Source organism: Trachymyrmex septentrionalis, unplaced genomic scaffold (assembly GCF_001594115.1).
Source record: "Trachymyrmex septentrionalis isolate Tsep2-gDNA-1 unplaced genomic scaffold, Tsep1.0 scaffold7, whole genome shotgun sequence".
NCBI lineage: Eukaryota > Metazoa > Arthropoda > Insecta > Hymenoptera > Formicidae > Trachymyrmex > Trachymyrmex septentrionalis.
The window spans coordinates 3855103-3855839 of record NW_017305884.1 but is presented as its reverse complement, the minus strand read 5'-3'; the positions used below and the strand labels follow the sequence as shown (position 1 = coordinate 3855839).

The 737-nt window shown below is 23.5% G+C and overlaps 1 protein-coding gene across 2 annotated transcripts in view; it reads right to left on the bottom strand.

The window, feature by feature from the left end:
• LOC108753508 (acyl-CoA-binding domain-containing protein 5-B) overlaps positions 1 to 737 on the bottom strand; it is a 5864-nt gene that overhangs the window by 2543 nt on the left and 2584 nt on the right. The window lies entirely within an intron of this gene.

Here is a 737-nt window from a genome sequence, read left to right as displayed (position 1 = left end):
TATATATATATATACACATATAATTTGTTATATATTATACGTAGTTAATATATACGTAGTACTGAGAAATATATGTTGATATAATCGCTCCAATTTCTGCAAATCTAAGCTCTTAATTGCTCGTTTTTTCATTTATTGTTTAGTTAACATTGAAATGTTTTTTTCTGATTATATAACCAAGCATTTAATAAAGATAGAAATAAAAATATTACCATTATATCTCATTAAATGGAAATACAATGATGATATTTTTATTTCAATCTCCTTGACTTCTTAGCCAAAGAGTTAAGAGCATTTTCTTATATAAACATAATGGAATAGATGAATGATATGATAATTTATGCATCATCACATGGTATACATAATATACAGTAAAATTCCGTTCATTTGCATTTTATTTGTAGAAACAAGGTTGTACTCAGTTTTAAATATATGAACTCATAAGGTTTTTCCTAGTGTTCTTTTTAGTTTTTTTTTTCTAATGTGAAAAGAAAAAGAAGAAAGATGATCCGTGCAAAAAGTTCGGCTGAAGGAGTACATTTGGTTATCAGAACTATTTTATCTTCCTGATATATGTTTGATAAACGAAGTTCTACTGTTTTTACATAGTTTTAAAAGATCTTATATTAAATATTAAGATATTTATATTGTGGTATACTAAATAATAGTAAATTAATTAATAACCATAATTGTAAAAGCTCTCAATATTGAAATAATTAAATAAATAATAAAGCACA